The sequence below is a fragment of the Triticum aestivum genome, chromosome 3B, assembly GCF_018294505.1.
Source record: "Triticum aestivum cultivar Chinese Spring chromosome 3B, IWGSC CS RefSeq v2.1, whole genome shotgun sequence".
Taxonomy (NCBI): domain Eukaryota; kingdom Viridiplantae; phylum Streptophyta; class Magnoliopsida; order Poales; family Poaceae; genus Triticum; species Triticum aestivum.
Genome location: NC_057801.1, coordinates 656,852,555 through 656,872,797, shown reverse-complemented (window position 1 = coordinate 656,872,797; position 20,243 = coordinate 656,852,555).

Sequence of the window (20,243 nt, the reverse complement as noted above, 5' to 3'; positions counted from 1 at the left end):
CCTCCAGCAAGGCCCAACCTTGGTTTTACCATTTGCCTCACCACGACCTATCCTTTCCCTTGGGTCGGCCAACCCAAGGGTCATCTTTATTTTAGCCCCCCCGGGCCAGTGCTTGTCTAAGTGTTGGTCCGAACCGAGCAACCTGCGGGGCCACCTCGAGGCAACTCGAGGGCTGGTTTTACTCGTAGCTTGACTCATCCGGTGTTGCCCTGAGAATGAGATATGTGCAGCTCCTATCGGGATTGTCGGCGCATCGGGCGGCTTTGCTGGTCTTGTTTCACCATTGTCGAAATGTCTTGTAAACCGGGATTCCGAGTCTGATCGGGTCTTACTGGGAGAAGGTCTATTCCTTCGTTGATCGCGAGAGCTTGTCATGGGCTAAGTTGGGACACCCCTGCAGGGTATAATCTTTCGAAAGCCGTGCCTGTGGTTATAGGCAGATGGGAATTTGTTAATGTTCGGTTGTAGATAACTTGACACCAGATCCGAATTAAAACGCATCAACCGCGTGTGTAGCCGTGATGGTCTCTTCTCGGTGGAGTCCGGGAAGTGAACACGGTTTCTGTGTTATGTTTGACGTAAGTAGGAGTTCAGGATCACTTCTTGATCATTGCTAGCTTCACGACCATTCCGCTTGTTCTCTTCTCGCTCTTATTTGCGTATGTTAGCCACCATATATGCTTAGTCGCTGCTGCAGCCTCACCACTTTACTCCTTCCGTTCCCTTTAAGCTTTGCTAGTCTTGATACCCATGGTAATGGGATTGCTGAGTCCTCGTGGCTCACAGATTACTACAACAACAGTTGCAGGTACAGGTTTATGCGATGGTCATGACGCGAGAGCGATGCTTGCTTGCGTTGAGTTCTTCTTCTGCTTCTTCGATCAGGGAATAGGTTCCAGGTCGGCAGCCTGGGCTAGCAGGGTGGATGTCGTTTGAGTTTCTGTTTGCATTTCATCCGTAGTCGGATGATGCTCTGATGTAATGTGATGTTGTATTCATGTGGCATTGTATGCCTTATGTATGTATCCCCATCTATTATGTAATGTTGATGTAATGATATCCACCTTGCAAAAGCGTTTCAATATGCGGGTCTATCCTTGGTGGGACCATTGAGTTCCTTTTGGATAGGGTCGCATATTGGGCGTGACAGGCTGCCTCCGCCCAGAGGAAGCTGGATGAGGCCGAAGCCGCCGTTGCCGCAAGGTGGCGAGCAGAGCAGGCCGCGCTCCTCCAGTCGGCGTTGCTCGTCATCCCGCTGAACTCCACGCAGCCGCCTCCGGAATTCACAGGGCAGACTGGGGAAGCCGGCGGCGAGCACCCCGTCATGGAGAGGGAGAGCGGCGATGGCTCCATGTCAGACACAATCGTGCCGCCACCGCCGCCTCCGCCACCGTCTGGGGATGCGCAAGGTAAACAGCCGGTAGGCCCGCTGGTGCCGCCGACTGAGGACGAGTCCGTGGCGAGGATGCTCCTTCAAGTCGCCTCGCCAGTGCGCCGCCGCCTCGAGAAGGCGACTTCGGTGCCACGCCCGTTGGAGACCGGCGCCGCCAGCTCGGCCATCCCAGACGCTGAGGCGGCGAGCGCCGCGCCCGTTGGGTGGGTGCGAGGAGGCGGCACGGGCCCGCTGAACCATGCGCTTCTGGAAGTCCAGGCGAAGCTGCGAGCCGAAGGCGACGCCATCCAGAGCTGCACCAAGGCGCACCTGGCATCGCGAGTAGCCATCCGGGTATGCTTCATTTTTTACTTTGCTTTTCTTTGTTCTTCTCTGTGGGGGCGCGCCAGCACACCCACTGGGTGTAGTCCTCGAGTTTCGGACTGGCTGCTGAGCAGGTGGCTCGGAACTCCTTCTGGCAAGTTCCGATACTTATCTTCTTCTAAAAATTCTTATTGCAGGAGTACCACAACCTCCGCGTCACTGCCTTCAACTGCAATGTTGAGGAGCTGAGCAAGCGGACTGCCGACTTGTCAGAGAGTCGGAGTGAGTCTTCCTTCTTCTTTGTGGGGGCGCGCTGGCGCACCCGCGGGCTGTAGTCCCCGAGATTCGGGCCGACTACTGCGCAGTCGGGCCGGATCTTCTCAGCGACTTTCTTGTTGATGACTTAACGTCTTCTTTTTTATTTTTCAGAGGCCAACGCCACTCTTCAGGAGCATCTGGGAAAGGCCAACACCGCCTTGCGCGCCAAGGGGGAGGAGTGCGGCAAGCTTGCCGTGGAGCGTGATCTGCTGGCCGCACAACTGGCGGAGCAGAAGGAGCTGCTTAAGAAGGCGCAGCAGGAGGCGGAGAGGAAAGAGGCTGCGCTCCTGGCCAAGTTCAAGAGCGAGCGCTCCTCCTGGACCGACAAGGAGGCGCAGCTGACTTCCGGCTTTCATGAGATTGAGGACATCGTCGATGGTGAGTTTCTTTACTTTCTTTGAGCCGCCGACTGTGGGTCGGGCGACTCCTGATTCTGACTTGCTTATTTTTTGTCTTGGCAGACTTCTTCCCTGGCCACTCGCAGGAGGCCACTCAGGCCATCGAGGCAGACCGCGAGGCGTGGAGGGAAGATGCTGCGGTGATTGCCGCCAACGCCCCCGGACCCTTGACGAGCAGCTTCTGAGCATCGAGGCTCGTCTGCGGCCGGCCCATCGGATGCTGCGCCGACTTCAGTGTGACGGCGCCCAGGCCATTGCCGCCCTGTGGCCGGACATGCCGGTTCTGTGCCAGTCAGACTGCCGACCGGCTGGAGGTCACAGCTGGTCGTCTTGAGGCTTGGAAGGGTTCCTCGGCCCGGGCTGGAGCGCGCCGGGCCTTGGAATTCGTCAAGGTGTGGTATCCAGGGCTGTACCTGGACCGTCTGGCCGCGTTCCGGTCGGCTGCCCAGGCGGAGCTGGTAGCTGTGGAAGACGCCCTCGTCGCTCGTGCTGCGGCGATCGCTGATTATGCCGACACCAGCATCTTCGTCCCTGATCGGGCTGAAGACGGCAGGGAGGCGCCGCCGGAGTGGTTCGGGATGAACCCGGATTACGACGAGGACTCGGTGGAGGTGATTGCTTCCAGCGCCGAGGAGGAAGGCGAGGCGGAGGACGAAGGTGAGATGGAGGCGCCAGAAGACGGAGCGGGTGACCAGCCTCAGCTCGACCGCGCCTCCAGCAACGAGCCGTGTCCGGAGAAGGCGGCTGTCGCCGGACACGATCAAGCCGAGACTGCGCAGCCGGCCGCCCCGGCGCCTAACACTGTCGTCTCCTCCGACCCTCCGAACCCGGATGCCGCCTCCTAGGCTGCCGTCTTTGCCTCCATTTTATCTGCCTTAGTAGTCTTTGAAGAACTTTGTTAATTCGAACAATTCCACCCGCGGGGTGTATTTTGAACTTCTACTTGAGGATTCGGCCAAGGGCCTATGTTATGTAAATATTTATCCGAGTTCTATCTTTCCTTGCTCATTGTTCTTTTGGCTTTTTCCTTTGCTGCCTTCCCTTAGTCGCCGCCTTGCCAGTCGGACAACTGCTCTGCGGACTGCTACTGGATCAAATGCTTGGCTACTTTGGGAAGGCAAGTACTTGGCCATTTTAGAGTCTTTTTAACAAGTCGGATAGAAAGCGGCAAGCCGACTACTTACGAGTCGGCTTCACTTAAGAGAGGCTAGAAGAAAGCGGCAAGCTGACTACTCATGAGTCGGCTTTGCTTGAGAGAGGCTGGAAGCCGTCTTAGGCTATGTTTGTGCTTTGGGTCCTTAGCCATTTTTCGTGTGGGCGCCCGTTCTTCCTTACTCCTGCCTACCAAACAGTCGCTCTGCGAGCTGCGGCTTCTGATAGGAGACGGCTTAGGCGCCACACACTACTTGTCTGACTGCGGGAAGCATTTCATAGCGCGAGGCGGTGAGTCCCCGTGCCGACTAGTCGAGCCCCGTGCCAAGCGGCATAACAAAGAGTAATATACTCGAAGGCATAATTCTTATCATACAGATGACAAAAAAGGGCAGTCCCCGAGCTCGTCTCAGGGGGCCTGAAGTCTTGGTACATTAATACAAAGGGTAGCGTGATACATACTGCATCAACTGTAAAATCTTTGGAGAAGATTTGCATTCCATGGGTGCTCCGTCTCTTTGCCGGAGTCGTCCCTCTTGCGTGCTCGGGGCTTCTGAGCGTCGATCAGGTAGTAGGAGTCGTTTCCCAGCACCTTGCTGATAATGAAGGGGCCTTCCCAAGGCGCCGACAGCTTGTGCTGGCCGGCTATTCGCTGGATCAGCCGGAGCACAAGGTCGCCCTCTTGGAAAGATCTCGGCCTGACCTTCCTGTTGTAGTATTGGCGCAGGCTCTGCTAGTAGATGCTGGACCGGCTGAGTGCCAACAGCCGGCCCTCTTCCAGCAGATCGACACCATCCTGACGTGCTTCTTCTGCTTCTTCCTCGGTGTACATGGTGACTCGCGGAGAGTCGAACTCTATGTTCGTTGGGATGACGGCTTCAGCACCATAGACAAGGAAGAAGGGTGTGAAGCCGGTTGACTTGTTTGGAGTCGTGCGCAGACTCCAGAGGACGGCTGGCAACTTGTCGAGCCAACAGCCGGCCGCACGCTCCAGTGGTTCGACCAGTCGAGGCTTGATGCCAGACAGGATGAGGCCGTTTGCTCCCTCTACCTGGCTGTTTGACTGCGGATGGGCAACAGACGCTAAGTCCAGTCGGATGCCCTGAGTCGCGCAGAAAAGGGCCAAGGCACCTTTGGCAAAGTTTGTGGCATTGTCGGTGATGATGTTGTGCGGTATGCCATACCGAGTCATGATGTCGGCGATGAAAGTCACTGCAGTCGTGCCATTCAACTTCTTGATGGGCTTTACTTCTATCCACTTGGTGAACTTGTCCACCGCGACAAGTAAGTGAGTTAGGCCGCCTCTGGCTGTTTTGAATGGTCCCACCATATCCAGGCCCCAAACCGCAAAGGGCCACGCGATGGGGATAGTCTTGAGTGCCGAAGCCGGCTGATGTGGCTTGGAGCAGAACTTCTGGCACCCTTTGCACTTTTGAACCAATTCTTTGGCCTCTTCTAGGGCAGTCGGCCAGAAGAAACCATGTCGGAATGCTTTGGCGACGAGTGCTCTTGAAGCTGCATGGTGGCCGCACTCGCCCTGATGGATATCTTTGAGAATCGCTTGGCCTTGCTCTGGCTCGACGCAACGCTGGTAGACGCTAGTGATGCTGCGCCTGACTAGCTCTCTGTTGACTATGGTGTAGGCTGCCACTCTGCATTGTACTTGGCGAGCCAAGGTTTCATCAATTGGCAGTTCTTTGCTCACCAGGAACTTGAGGATGGGTTGTGCCCATGAGGGTGCTGCTATTTCTTCGACTACCAGTACTGCGACTTGGACGAGGGCGGCTGGGCTGGGAGGCGGCGTGTTGGAGTCCGCAGCCGCTTGCTGGATTGATGAAGTCCCTGGGCCGACTGGAGCTGTACCCAGGCCGAGTTCTGGAGTCATTGGGTTGGCCGCTACAGTCCCCGGGCCGGGTTCTGAAGTCCCCGGGCCGGCTTCGACTGGAGCGCGCTTGGAGTCGGATCCGATTTCTTCGGGTGGAGCCGGCACAAAGATGAAGTCTGATTCTGGTGAAGGCTTGACAGACGGCTTGAGGAGGCGCCGAAGGACAACGCCGGATGGTATTGCTTGGCGGGTGGAGCCGATTCATGCCAAGGCGTCTACTTGGTCGTTGTCGTTCCTTGGCATGTGGAGGAACTCGCACCCCTCAAAGTATCCGCTGAGTTGCTGCACAAGGAAACGGTAGCTCACCATGTTTGCATCCTTGGCGTCCCAATCGCTAGATGACTGCTGGACCACCAAGTCAGAGTCGCCATAACACAGGATCCGGCGAATGCCGAGCTCTTTGGCAAGCCGGAGCCCATGAATGAGCGCCTCGTACTCAGCGACGTTGTTGGAGGCGGCAAAATGGATCTGCAGCGCATATCTGAGCTTGTCGCCTTTGGGGGAAGTGAGGACGACGCCGGCTCCGAAGCCGGTGCGCATCTTGGAGCCGTTGAAATGCATCCGCCAATGGGTGGAGTCGGGCGCTGGCGGCAGGTACTGGGTCTCGGCCCAGTCGACGAGGAAGTCGGCCAGTGCTTGCGACTTCATGGCGGTGCGGGGCTGGTAGTAGATGGTGTAGGGAGCCAGATCGATGACCCACTTGGCCACTCGGCCAGAAGCATCTCGGCTTCCGATGATCTCGGCAAGTGGGGTCGTGCAGACCATAGTGATTGGATGCTCCTGGAAGTAAGGCTTCAATTTCTTGGCGGCAAAGTGCATGCCGTAGCACATCTTCTGGTAGTGGGGGTAGTTCTGCTTCGAGGCTGACAGTACCTCGCTTAGGTAATATATCGGTCTCTAGACAGGTAGCGCCTTGCCTTCCTCCTTGCGCTCAACTACCATAACCGTGCTGACTACCCGACTGGTGGCGGCAATGTATAGGAGCATGGGCTCTTTGGGAGTCGGGGCCGCCAGCACAGGGGGCGTAGTCAACATTTTCTTCAGTTGGAGAAAGGCTTCGTCCGCCTTTGGAGTCCACTCAAAAAAGGTCGTCTTCTTCATGAGCTGATATAAGGGGAGGGCCTTCTCGCCTAGCCGACTGATGAATCGGCTGATGGACGCCAAACAGCCGGTGAACTTTTGCACATCTAGCAGTCGTCTGGGTGCTTCCATCCTCTTGATGGCCTTGATCTTCACAGGATTGCACTCTATTCCGCGTTCAGTGACCAGGAAGCCAAGGAGTTGGTCGGCTGGTACTCCGAAGATGCACTTCTCGGGGTTGAGCTTGATCTGGAATCGGCGCAGATTCTCAAAGGTTTCCTTGAGGTCTTCCAACAGTGTTCCACGCTTTTCCGTCTTCACCACCACATCATCCACGTAGACCTGGGCATTTCTGCCAAGTTGCTTGAGGAGGCACTTCTGCATGCAACGCTGAAAGGTGGCGCCGGCATTCCTCAAGCCGAACGTCATAGTCAGGTAGTAGAAGGCACCGAACGGCGTGATGAAGGCGGTCTTCAATCTATCTGCCGGGTTCAGCTTGATCTGGTGATATCCAGAATATGCATCTAAGAAACTCAACAGCTCGCATCAGGCTGTGGAGTCTATCACCTGATCAATCCTTGGCAGAGCGAATGGATCCTTGGGGCAGGCTTTGTTGAGGCTTGTGTAGTCGATACACATCCGCCACTGCTTGTTCTTCTTCACCACTAGGACTGGGTTTGCTAGCCACTCTGGGAAAAATACTTCCATAATAAAGCCGGCTGCCAGTAGTCGGGCTATCTCTTCTCCAACAACTCTTCTCTTCTCTCCTGACAGGCGGCGCAAGGGCTGCCTGACGGGCTTCACATCAGACCGGACATGTAACTTGTGCTCGGCGAATTCCGTCGGTACACCTGGCATGTCTTTAGGGGACCATGCGAAGATGTCTCGATTCTCATAGAGGAAATCGACGAGCTCGCCTTCCTATTTGCTGTCAAGGTTTGTACCCATGACAGCGTACCTCTTCGGGTGCTCCGGGTCCAAGGGTATCTTCTTCGTTTCTCTGGCCGCCTTGAACGATCCTTCTGCTTCCGACTCCTTGGGGTCGGGCGACATCTCGGGCTGCTTGCCGGCCATCGCCACAACCCGATCAAGAAGCCTCTTCTCAGCCGCGATCACCAAGGACTTGGCCAGCCGACTGCTTTCGGCCGCGCAAGCGGATGACTTTTGGTAGTCGCCGGCTACGGTTAGAATCCCCTTGGAACTCGGCATCTTCATCTTGAGGTAGGCGTAGTGGGGGACCGCCATGAATTTGGCCAAAGCAGGTCGCCCAAGCAACGCATGGTACGGGCTTTCGAGGTCCACCACCTCAAACCAAACTGGCTCTCGGCGGAAATGATCTTTGTCCCCAAAGAGGACGTCTATCAGGATTTTGCCGATTGGCGAGCAGGAAAGGCCGGGAACAATGCCGTGGAACACAGTCCGGCTGCTCTGAAGCTGTCTTTGCTTGATTCCTAACTTCTCCATGGTATCCTCGTACAGGATGTTGATACTGCTGCCTCCGTCTATCAGCACTCGCGAGAAACGAGCGGCCCGCCTATCTGTGGCGAGTGTGGCGCCTAAGACCAGGGCGTAGGAGCCCGGATTCGGCATCACCTCTGGGTGATCAGCTCTGCTCCAACTGATAGGCTTTTCGGACCAGTGCATGAACTCTGGAGCGCTTGACGTGACTGTGTTCACCTCTTGCTGTTGCAGCCGCCTGCTTCGTCGATCGTCAGCCACACTGGTGAACACCACATAGGCTTCGTGCTCATCTGGGTACTCATCTTGTATCGCGCCGACTGGCCTGACAGCCGGCTGCTGGGGCGGCGGTGTAGGCGGTGGCCCAGCAGGCGGGGGAGGGAGTAGGCCGTCTCCCTTGGCGATTCTGGTGAGCCAGTGGCACTTCCGGGTGGTGTGATTTGATGGCTTCACGCCGCTGTGGAACTTGTAGGGGCCATCTAGAGTCTGCTCGTAGGAGAAGGCCGGCAACCAGTTGGACTTGCCACCTTTCTGTCGCTTGGTCGGAGGCTGCCCCTCCGGCTATTGGTCTTCGACTGTCGCCACTTGCCGGCAGTTGGAAGCCGGCTGTGGGGCCTTGCGCTTGTGGTCGCTTTGCTGTTGCCACCGACTGGTGTCCCCAGCTGGAGTTCTTGGAGCCTAAGGGGCTACTTTGCCAGTCGCACTAACTTGAATCTCCGCCTTCATGGAGGAGTCGGCCGTCGCGTACTTGTCTGCTGTGACCAGCAGCTCGTCGAGGGTCTCCGGCTCGTCGCAGAGGAGCTTGTGCTTGAGGAGGGTGCCTTCTCTACACCCGGCAGTAAAGTACTCGATAGCCTGCACCTTGTGCACGCCCTCGCAAGAGTTCCGAAGCTCGGCCCAGCGCGTGAGGTAGTCGCGAGTGGACTCGTCGGGGCCTTGCACGCACAAGGAGAGTTGGCGAGGCTTGGGAGGTCGCTTGTACGTGCTTGTGAAGTTGCGGACGAAGGCCTCGGTGAAGTCGACCTAGCTGTTGATGCTGCGGGGCTTCAGGTTGTTCAACCATGTCCGGGCCGTGCCCTGGAGCATGAGTGGAACATACCTTACGGCAACACGCTTGTTGTCGTTCGCGATATTGACGACCGTGGAGGAATCAATCAGCCAGTCCTCCGGCTTCATGGTGCCGGTGTACTTGGGCGTGTCTCGGGGGAGTGTGAACCCTTTGGGAAAAGGCTCATCTCGGATGCGGGGTCCGAAATAGGGAGGACCCAACTCGTCTTCTTCTTCCAGTGCCAGGGATCGGTGGAGTCGGTCGATCCGGTGGCGGGCGTCATTCTCTCCGACTCCCTCTCGGCGGCCAAGGCGGTCGCCGAGAGTCGGATGCTCTACGGGCGGCAGGGAGACTCGCCTTTCTCTGCGAGGAGGGGGAGGCAGATAGTCGTCCCGCCGTTCTACCGCTTTGGGACGGCCGTCTTGGTCGCGCTCGATGGTGATGCGAGTCCGACTGTGGCTGACAGCCGACTCCTTGTCTTTCTTTCCGCGGACTCCGCCAGTCGGCGTCCGAGACGTCGCGCCTTGATCTCGGCGGGTTGGCGGGTCGTCGTCTTGTCGCCGCGGCGCCTCCGTGCGGCAGCCGGCTCCGTTCTGCATGGTAGCCGCGTCGAGGAGCTGCTGAACTCGCTCCGCCATCAGGCGGCGCTCTTCGCCCTCGAAGTTGTCGAGCTCGGCCGCCGCCGCCTGGGCAGCACGGATGTTCTCCGCGGGCGTGGCATACACAGGGCGATCGGCCCCAAACAGATTGGCGATTGCCGCGCCGCGTTGCCGGACCGCGCCTAGGCGGCTAGGCCCAGTCGGAGCCGGCGAGCCGCCCATAGCGCGATCCATCTCACGTTGGTAGGCTTCTGACAAGCGTCTCATGCTTGCCAGCTTCTTCGCGCCCTCGATGAGCTGAAGGCGGCGCGCCTCCAGCGTCTCGGCGTCAGTGTCTCCCGGAATCGGTGCGGATTGGTCTCGCAGAGCCGCATCGAGCGGGTCGCGAGCGCCTTCGCCGGAGCGCTCGCCATGGTCGAGGACGAGAACCTCCGTGATGGTGCTTCCACCGCTCCCTGCGCAAGGGAGCGACTCATCGTAGACCACCACGTTGGTGGGGAACGCGTCGAGCGACGCGGTGTCGGAGTCGACCAGCATCGGGTCGGTGGAGCCTATGGACTCCAGGTCTACAGCAGTCTCGCTGGCGACGTGGAGTTGGTTGAGGAGGCCCGCGAGGAGGCTCTCGGGGCCACCCGTGCATGCGTCGGATGCAGGCTCGTCGAAGAGGCAAACCTCGCCGACAAGTTCGGCGAGGCAGCTGGCTGCTCAGGCGATCTCAGCGCCTTGCATTGTGTCGGCGCAGACTCCGTCTGGCATGCCAGGATGGCTGCGCTCGCCAGGGAGGAATAGGGTTCCCATCCAGAGCAGGTCTCCGGATGACGGCGCACCTCGCCCCATGGTGGGCGTCAAATGTCGGGGGTTGGGTACGACATATGTCAAAGGATGGCTTATCATGGTGGGAGCGAGTAGAACGTCGCCGGTGCCCGGAAGCGGGATGAGGCGAAGACATGCACGCCGGCGGATCTTACCCAGCTTCAGGGCTCTCCGAGGAGATAACACCCCTACTGCTGCTCTACGGGTCTCCGCATGATCACTATGGCAAAGTGAATACAAGGTTGCTCCTGGAGCTGTTTTCTGGATTTAGGAGAGGGCAAGGCTAGCTCCTTCCTTCCTATATGATCGGGTCTAATACTAGAGAAGCTATCCCCCTTGCATGGGTGCCCCGGGGGGCTTATATAGGCCTGCCCCCCCCCCAGGGATACAATGGTAATCCGGCTGGGTGCGGGTCCCAACCGTCTGTCTCTCAGGCCACCGTCTTCTCCGCCGACTACTGGGGCCCGCCGACTGGCGGGCCCCGCCGACAGGCCTGGTACTGTAGTGGTGCTTCTGATGATGCTGGTTTGGTCATGGGGTCATGGCAACAGTGCCGCCGTCTGGCAGACGATCACTGTCGCCACTCCCCGTCTTTTCTGATTAATGGCGCGCGGGGCCCGTGGGAGGGGCCAGCCGACTCCAGAGGGCCGACTCCCGCAGGTTCTTCTTCGGGGCGCTCTCGCCGTCCTCTGTCCTCCCGCTGACGGGTGGTCCCGCCGTCTCCGGGCCGTACAGGTAGGCCGTCGTGGGCACAGTGCGCCGCCCACTTAGGCTGAGGTCAGGGCAGGCATGGCAACAGTGCCGCGCCACGATGGAGATCTCCAGCGATACGGCGTACTGTAGCCACGCCAGCCCCTCGTAGGCAGGGTAGAGACGGCCACGCAATGATCGTACCCCGCCCTGCCATCATGGCGAAGGCAGGAGATGGTTGGAGTCGCGGGCCGACTCCCATAGTCGTCTTATCTTGAAGTCACCAGCCAAGAGTTGGCTCTACTCGAAGCCGTCCTTGGGACTCGGCTGTGAGGGACAATCGCCGCCGCCTCCCAGGAGGCGTCTCTTCGTCGTGGGGTCTTGAGGGGCGCAGTCGGCCCCGTTGTTTCGAAAGGTTTTGGGGCTCGGGTTAGCCTACCCGTGGCCCATTACTCCGACACCCATAAACTTGGAAGCAAATGTGGCCGCACAACTTGCTGCTATCTTTGAGGGCACAATTGGTTCCATGTCGTTCACATACCTAGGACTGCCTCTGGGCACATCTCGGCCTACCCTTCAAAACTTTATGCCCCTAGTCAGCACGGTGGAAAGAAGCTTGTCGTCAGCATTGTCCCTCATGTCCCATGCTGGCAAGTTGACTCTACTCAACTCCACAGTTACTTCATTACTCATCTATGCCATGTGCACGTTACACTTTCCACCAAAGCTCATTGAACTCCTAGACAAAATTAGGCGTCGATGCCTACGGATCAAAAAGACTGAACAACGTGATAAGTCTAACTCTCTGGCAGCCTGGGACATGGTATGTAAACCAAAAAATAAGGGAGGACTTGGTGTGCTTAATCTTCATGCACAGAATGAAGCCTTGCTTCTGAAGTTCGTGCACAAGTTTTACAACAAGTTGGACATACCTTGGGTGCTGCTCACATGGGACTCCTATTACACCCAAAAAATTCCACATGCCTCTGATCCAGTCGGCTCTTTCTGGTGGAAAGACGTACTCAAGCTCACGCCTAAGTTTCGTGGGATTTCTGAAGTCAATATCGTGTGTGGCACCACGGCTTTATTTTGGAAAGATTTGTGGTCAGGGAAAATACTTCAAGACTCCCATCCTCGGGCTTTCTCTCACGCACTGGATGAAGATATCTCGGGCAAAAACTTCCTAGGGATCACATCGCTGGGAGAAACTTTCCACCTGCCCTTGTCCCCTCAAGCCCTTCTGGAGGTTAGAGACTTGCAAACAATTGCGGCTCAGATACAACCGTCCACATCACCCACGGATATTTGGCGCTATACATGGGGTAAGACCATCTAAAAATCCATGGACTACTATAAGTTCTTCTTCAAACATGTCCAAGTACATCAGATATTCTGCTGGATTTGGAAATCAAAGTGCACGATGAAGCTAAAGGTCTTTGCCTGGTTGCTCTTCCATGACAGTCTCAATACGAGGAACGTGTTGAAAAGGAGGCACTATAACATAGGGGATGACCACAATTGCCTCTTGTGTGGATTGAACATTGAGGAAACAATGGAACACATGATCTTCACATGCTCTTTCAGTAAGCTCTGTTGGGCCAAACTTGGGATTATTTGGGATCCTTTCCTTGGCCGAATTCAATCTGTTGAAGCTCACAGAAACAATCATCCCACCCCACTTTTCCTAGAGAAATTGGTTGTGGCATCCTGGAGCATTTGGAAGGAGAGGAATAATAAACATTTCAGAGCAATAACACCCTCCCTCAACTCCTGGCTGGACAGATTCAAGAGGGACTTTGGGCTTCGTCAACATAGAGTCAAAGAGGAGCATAGGCTCCTTGTGCTGAACCTTGTACACTCCCTTTAGTTGTTTATGTTTGTTTCTTAGTGTTCTTAGTCTACTTGTCACAAAGTTGGCAAGTTGCATCTCTACCCCCCCCCCACTATGTAAATATCCATTGTACAGTTTGTTTATTTATTATAATATAGTAGCACAGTAGGAGCCTTTCCTACTGTTCCTGGTCAAAAAAACGAACGTGAATCATATGAGCGTGATGAAAACTAGCTTGACGATAATTCCCATGTGTCCTCAGGAGCGTTTTCCTTCATATAAGAATTTGTCCAGGCTTGTCCTTTGCTACAAAAAGGATTGGGCCACTTTGTTGCACCTTATTTACTCTTGTTACTTGTTACCCGTTACAAATTACCTTATCAAAAAACTATCTGTTACTGATAATTTCAGTGCTTGCTGAGAATACCTTACAGAAAACCGCTTGTCATTTCCTTCTACTCCTCTTTGGGTTCGACACTCTTACTTATGGAAAGGACTACGATCGATCCCCTACACTTGTGGGTCATCAAGACTCTTTTCTGGCGCTATTGCCGGGGAGTGAAGCGCCTTTGGTAAGGAAAAAATTATATAGTGTGCTGAAACTTACTGTCTCTTGTTACTATGGAAAGTAACCCTTTGAGGGGTTTGTTCGGGGTATCTTCACCCCGACTAGTAGAGCGTTGCTCCTCAACCTACTGAACCTACTGAAAATGTTTACTTTGAAATTCCTTCCGGTACGATAGAGAAACTGCTAGCTAATCCTTTTACAGGAGATGGAACATTGCATCTCGATTTACACCTAATTTATGTGGATGAAGTTTGTGGATTATTTAAGCTTGCAGGTATGCCCGAGGATGTTATTAATAAGAAGGTCTTCCCTTTATCTTTGAAGGCAAAGGTGTTGACATGGTTTAGGCTATGTGATGATATGGGATCATGGAACTACAACCGATTGAAATTGGAATTTCATCAGAAGTTTTATCCTATAAATCTTGTTCATCGTGATCGTAATTATATATATATAATTTTTGGCCTCGGAAGGAGAAAGCATCGCTCAAGCTTGGGGGAGGCTTAAGTCAATGTTATATTCATGCCCCAATCATGATCTCTCAAGAGAAATTATTATTCAATTTTTTTATGCTCGGCTTCCTCTCAATAATCGCTCCATGCTCGATGCTTCATGTACTTGCTCTTTCATGATGAAGACTATTGAATTCAAATAGGATTTATTGGAAGGAATTAACGCAACTCGGAAGATTGGGATCTCGATGAAGGTAAGGAGTCAGGTATAACACCTAAGTTTGATTGTGTTAAATCTTTTATGCATATCGATGCTTTTTGTGAATTTAGCACTAAATATGGACTTGACTCTGAGATAGTAGCTTCTTTCTGTGGATCATTTGCTACTCATGTTGACCTCCCTAAGTAGAAGTGGTTTAAATATAATCCTTCCATTGAATTAAAAGTAGTTGCACCTATTAAAGTTGAAGAAAAGACTATCACTTATAATGATCCTATTGTTCCTACTACCTATATTGAGAAATCACCTTTCCCTGTTAGGATAAAGGATCATGTTAAAGCTTCAACTGTGGTTCGTAAGAGTAATACTAGAACACCTACACCACCTGAGCAAATTAAAGTTGAACCTAGTATTGCTATGGTTAAAGATCTCTTGGATAATAATCTTGATGGGCATGTTATTTACTTCTGTGATGAAGCTGCTAGAATTGCTAGACCCGATACTAAAAATAAACATAGACCTATTGTAGGCATGCATGTTATTTCTGTTAAAATAGAAGATCATTGTTATCATGGGTTATGTGATATGGGTGCTAGTGCAAGTGCAATACCTCATTCCTTATACAAAGAAATTATGCATGATATTGCACCTGCTAAGATAGAAGAAATCGATGTTACAATTAAGCTTGCCAATAGAGATACTATTTCACTAGTTGGGATTGTTAGAGATGTTGAAGTCTTGTGTGGGAAAGTTAAATATCCTACTGATTTTCTTGTTCTTGGCTCCCCACAAGATGACTTTTGTCCCATTATATTTGCTAGACCCTTCTTGAATATTGTTAATGCTAAGATAGACTGCAAAAACGATATTGTTATGATTTGTTTAGGGGATATATCTCATGACTTTAATTTTGCTAAATTTGGTAGACAACCCCATGATAAAGAATTGCCTAGTAAGGATGAAATTATTGGTCTTGCTTCTATTGTCGTGCCTCCTAATGATCCTTTAGAACAATATTTGCTAGACCATGAAAATGATATGTTTATGAATGAAAGAAGGGAGATAGATGTAGTATTTTTAAATAGGGACCTATTTTGAACACAATTTGCCTGTTGAAATTCTAGGGGATCCTCCACCACCCAAGGGTGATCCCGTGTTTGAGCTTAAACCACTACCTGATACTCTTAAATATGCTTATCGTGATGAAAAGAAGATATATCCTGTTATTATTAGTGCTAACCTTTCAGAGCAGGAAGAGGAGATATTATTAAAAACTCTGAAGAAGCATCGTGCTGCTATTGGATATACTCTTGATGATCTTAAGGGCATTAGTCCCACTCTATGCCAACACAAAATAAAATTGGAGAAAGACGCCAAACCAGTTGTTGATCACCAACGATGGTTAAATCCTAAGATGAAAGAAGTGGTAAGAAAAGAAATACTAAAGCTCCTGGAGGCAGGTATAATTTATCTCGTTGCTGATAGTCAGTGGGTAAGTCCTGTCCATTGTGTCCCTAAGAAGGGAGGTATTACTGTCGTTCCTAATGATAAAGATGAATTCATCCCGCAAAGAATTGTTACAGGTTATAGGATGGTAATTGATTTCCGAAATATAAATAAAGCTACTAAAAAGGATCATTACCATTTGCCTTTTATAGATCAAATGCTAGAAAGATTATCCAAACATACATTGCTTTCTAGATGGTTACTTTGGTTTCTCTCAAATATCTGTGGCCAAAGAGGATCAAGAAAAAACCACTTTTACTTGCCCTTTCGGTACTTTTGCTTATAGAAGTATGCCTTTTGGTTTATGTAAATGCACCTGCTACCTTTCAAAGATGCATGATGGCTATATTCTCTGACTTTTGCAAAAAGATTGTTGAGGTTTTCATGGATGATTTATCCGTTTATGGATCTTCTTTTGATGATTGCTTGAGCAACCTTGATCGAGTTTTGCAGAGATGTGAAGAAACTAATCTTGTCTTGAATTGGAAAAAATGCCACTTTATGGTTAATAAAGGCATTGTCTTGGGGCATAAAATTTCTGAAAGAGGTATTGAAGTTGATAAAGCTAAAGTTGAGGCTATTGAAAAGATGTCGTGTCCTAAAGACATTAAAGGTATAAGAAGTTTTCTTGGTCATGTCGATTTTCATAGGAGGTTTATTAAGGACTTCTCTAAAATTTCTAGGCCTCTCACTAATCTCTTACAAAAATATATTGCTTTTGTCTTCGATAAGATTGTGTAGAAGCATTTGAAATACTTAAGAAAGCTTTGATTTCTGCACCTATTGTTCAGCCACCTGATTGGAATTTACCCTTTGAAATTATGTGTGATGCTAGTGATTATGCCGTATGTGCTGTCCTAGGACAAAGAGTTGATAAGAAACTAAATGTTATTCAATATGCTAGTAGAACTCTAGACAGTGCCTAGAGAAATTATGCTACTACTGAAAAAGAATTTTTAGAAGTTGTATTTGCTTGTGATAAGTTTATACCTTATATCATTGACTCTAAAGTAACTATTCACATTGATCATGCTGCTATTAAATATCTTATGGAAAAGAAAGATGCTAAACCTAGACTTATTAGATGGGTTCTTGTACTACAAGAATTTGATTTGCATATTATTGATAAAAAGGGAGCTAAGAACCCCGTTGCAGACAACTTGTCTAGGTTAGACAATGTTCTTTATGACCCACTACCTATTGATGATAGCTTTCCTCACGAACAATTAGCTATCATAAATGCGTCTCGTACTACTCCATGGTATGCTGATTATGCTAATTACATTGTTGATAAATTTATACCACCTAGTTTCACGTACCAGCAAAAGAAAAAGTTTTGCTATGATTTAAGACATTACTTCTGGGATGACCCACACCTTTATAAAGAAGGAGTAGATGGTGTTATTAGACATTGTGTACCTGAGCATGAACAAGAACAGATCCTATGCAAGTGTCACTCTGAGGCTTATGGAGGACACCACGCTGGAGATAGAAGTGTGCATAAGATATTGCAATCCAGTTTTTATTAGCCTACTCTCTTAAAGGATGCCCGTAAGTTTGTCTTGTCTTGCGATGATTGTCAAAGAATTTGTAATATTAGTAGACGTCAAGAAATTCCTATGAATTATTCACTTGTTATTGAACCATTTGATGTTTGGGGCTTTGATTATATGGGACTGTTTCCTTCCTCTAATGGGTATACACATATTTTAGTTGTTGTTGATTACGTTACTAAGTGGGTAGAAGCTATTCCAACTAGTAGTGCTGATCATAACACCTCTATTAAGATGCTTAAAGAAGTTATTTTTCCAAGGTTTGGAGTCCCCAGATACCTAATGACTAATGGTGGTTCACATTTTATTCATGGTGCTTTTTGTAAAATGCTTGCTAAGTATGATGTTAATCATAGAATTGCATCTCCATATCACCCACAACCCACAGTCTAGTGGCCAAGTAGAACTGAGTAACAGAGAGCTTAAATTGATTTTGCAAAAGACTGTTAATAGATCTAGAAAGAATTGGTCCAAGAAACTTGATGATGCATTATGGGCTTATAGAACTGCTTATAAAAATCCTATGGGTATGTCTCCATATAAAATGGTTTATGGAAAAGCATGTCACTTACCTCTCGAACTAGAACATAAGGCATATTGGGCCATTAAAGAGCTTAATTATGATTTCAAACTTGCCAGTGAGAAGAGGTTATTTTCCATTAGCTCACTTGATGAATGGAGAACTCAAGCCTATGAGAATGCCAAATTGTTTAAAGAAAAACTTAAAAGATGGCATGACAAAAGGATACAAAAGCGTGAGTTTAATGTAGGTGATTATGTGTTGCTTTTCAACTCTCGTTTAAGATTTTTTGCAGGGAAACTCCTCTCTAAATGCGAAGGTCCTTACGTTATCGAGGAGGTCTATCATTCTGGTGCCATAAAAATCAACAACTTCGAAGGCACAAATCCGAAGGTGGTGAACGGTCAAAGAATCAAACATTATATCTCAGGTAATCCCATAAATGTTGAAACAAATGTGATTGAAACTGTAACCGTGGAGGAATACATAAGGGACGCTTTCCAGAACGTTTCAGACTCCGAAAAGGAATAGGTATGTGGTATGGTAAGTAAACCGACTCCAAAACAGTTCTAATAGCAATTTTTTCTCCGTTTGGGATATTAAGAAAATAGGAAAATAAGAAGTAGTCCGGGAAGGAGACGAGGTGTCCACGAGGGTGGAGGGCGCGCCCTACCCCCTGGGCGCGCCCCCTGCCTCGTGGGCACCTTGTTTGCTCTCTAGACTCCGTTTTCTTACATGATACTTCTTTTTACCGATAAAAAATCATTATATAATCTCCCGAAGGTTTTGACCCTCGTATCACGCAAATATTCTCTACTATTGTTTCAAACTATTTTTCTGACAGATTTGGATCACCATGACGTCTTCAAGCGCTCCCAAGGACAAGTTTTTCGAGAAGGTCATCAACCCCTACCACACGGAAGTGCTGCAACACCCTCAAACCATTGAGATGCATGAGGGGGTGCTGCACATCCGCGATGTTGAGGGACCAAGCAGGACCGGAAGCGTGGAGGCAAGGCTTGAAGCAATGGAGCAACAAGTTTTCAAGTGCCAGGAGATGGTGGAACATGGACTCGATGCCAACCACATAGTGATCACGGAGTTCACCAACAACCAAAAGTTGGATGTGGAGAACATCGGGGAGACCATCTTCAAGCTTCACAAGAAAATCGAGCACCTCCAAGCCCAGATCTATGACCTGCAAAACCAAAATTGTGAGTATGAATAAATATTCAAAAGGATGAGTTTGGCTCCAGATTTGAGGATCCCGGAGACTCGATCATCCTTTTATGATGGTGAGTATATGCCTTGGAAGATGGATGACAAGCCTACATCATCAACAACTCCATCATCATCACCTCCGAAGAAGGAGACATAATCACATGGGTATGGGCACTCCCCTTGGCAACTGCCAAGCTTGGGGGAGGTGCCCCGATATCGTATCACCATCACACTCCTATCATTACCGTTTTTCTTAGTTTGATCCATTTGGTAATATCTTGATCTAGTAGAATAAAGTTTTAGAATGATCTAGTTTTGAGTTTTGCTTTATGATCCCTCTATGTAATTGAGTCTGTGAGCTTTATATAATAAAGATTAGTCTTGAGTCAAGGTTTTTCTATCTTGCTATGATCTTGAGGGAATAAAGGAAAAAGAAAGAATAAGAAGAAATAAAGGGATCATATGGATCTTATGGAGAGTAATGGCATCACATATTAAGAATATGATGAATAAAAGTTGTTGAGAGTTGGCAAACATAGTTTTGGTCATTTTTGCAATTAATAGGAAGTAATAAAGAAATATAGGTTCTCACATATAAATATACTATCTTGGACATCTTTTATGATTGTGAGCACTCATTAAAATATGACATGCTAAAGAGTTGATGTTGGACAAGGAAGACAACGTGACGGGTTATGTTTTATTATATCTAAAATAAAGTATATTGTCATGGATCATCCAACATGTTGAGCTTTCCTTTCCCTCTCATGCTAGCCAAATTCTTTCCACCAAGTAGAGATACTACTTGTGCTTCCAAATATCCTTAAACCCAGTTTTTCCATGAGAGTCCACCATATCTACCCATGGATTGAGTAAGATCCTTCAAGTAAGTTGTCATTGTTGCAAGCAATAAAAATTGCTCTTTAAATATGTATGATTTATTAGTGTGGGAGAAAATAAGCTTTATACGATCTTGTGATATAGAAGAAATAAAAGCGACAGACTGCATAACAAAGGTCCATATTACAAGTGGCAATATAAAGTGACGTTCTTTTGCATTAAGATTTTGTGCATCCAACCCTAAAAGCACATGACAACCTCTGCTTCCCTCTGCGAAGGGCCTATCTTTTATTTTTGTCGTATACCTTCATACAAGGGTCATGGTGATCTTCACCTGTCCTTTTTACATTTTATCCTTTGGCAAGCACATTGTGTTGGAAAGATCTTGATATATA